This window comes from Aplysia californica, unplaced genomic scaffold (assembly GCF_000002075.1).
Source record: "Aplysia californica isolate F4 #8 unplaced genomic scaffold, AplCal3.0 scaffold00395, whole genome shotgun sequence".
Lineage (NCBI taxonomy): Eukaryota > Metazoa > Mollusca > Gastropoda > Aplysiida > Aplysiidae > Aplysia > Aplysia californica.
In genome coordinates this window covers 652,079-653,441 of record NW_004797665.1, presented here as the reverse complement: position 1 = coordinate 653,441, position 1,363 = coordinate 652,079, and positions in this window count along the sequence as shown.

Genomic DNA, 1,363 nt, shown 5'->3' with positions numbered 1-1,363 from the left:
CTTTCATCACAGCCTCCAGCTCTGCTACGTTGATATGATCAAAATCTGAAGGTTTCCGAAGCCATGCAGCATCCTCTACCGCGTTGCCATTGACCTCAAGTAACACACCATATCCGATACTGCTTGCATCACATCATACGGTTCCTTTGGTTGCTTTAGGCACGTACCATTTGCCTTTGACGGGATCCTCATTAGTCAAACGGCTCAACATTTCCTTCACCGTTTTCTCCACTTCATCGTCTACAATCTCCTCCCAATTGGTACCATTTGCCCTTCTCTTTATGTAGCTGCATGCTATCCTTAACCATCCAGCAACCGGATAATGACCTGTAAGTTTTCCGCAGATCGAGAACAACTCCCGTTTGGTGACTTTAGACACTGCATGGGGAATCCTGTTGGCCCTGGAAAATATGAGATCTCCTGTGGAATCAGATTTCAACTTCAAACCTAATGCAGCGCCACCATCCAATGGCTCTGGTTCTTTCGTTGTCAACATATAGTTGGCCAGGTGCTTCATCAGTGCAGCAGATGTTACCTTGCTCTCATCCAGCAGAATATCATCAATGTAGGACTGCGTGGCAGAGTCTATCTTCTCATCCTTACTTAATACCGTTTTCAAGATCTTCGTCATGATGCGGGGTGCCAATGTAAGACCGAATCCAAGTCTTGTCAGGCAATATGTTTTACCTTTGGAATTCACTAGTTGATATTTCCATAGATCTTGTGACACCCGAATTTGAAGGTAAGCATCTTTCAGGTCGACAATCGTTGCTGCACCTGTCGTCTGTCTCCACTCTCGCAATGTCTCGCCGCATACATCAGTGAAGTCACCCCCGTGAGACTACATACATATTTATTGAGCTCTCTGTAGTCAAGGACAGGTCTTACCTTGTTCTTGGTAGGTTGAACAACAGCCATCAGCGGAATTATGCCTATTTCTACTTTCTCATTCCATGATAAAAGTATTCCTTCCTCTATCCAACTTTGTATCTCTTCCTCAAACCCTTTCGTAGTCTTCATATCCATCTGTTTACCATAACATCCGATCTTATTCTTCAGGTGGGGAGGATCCCTTTTTCATTTCCACTCTACTGTCCATGTATTGCCATAAAAAACTGCCTTAAAATCACTGTCGTCAATAACCTCCCTGTGTTCGTAAACAGCGCTCTCTGCTCGCTTCACGTTCCCCTTTGCCTGGTCTGGGGGATCAGATTCAGTTTCCATTTCCACTGCCCCACACCATTTGACACCAAACTCAACTGTACCATGGTTGACTGAAACTCCTCCCAGGTTGTTTATAGTACCCATTCCTAGCACCACATCAATATCAGACAGAATAGAATCTGAGACAATTGCATTTACG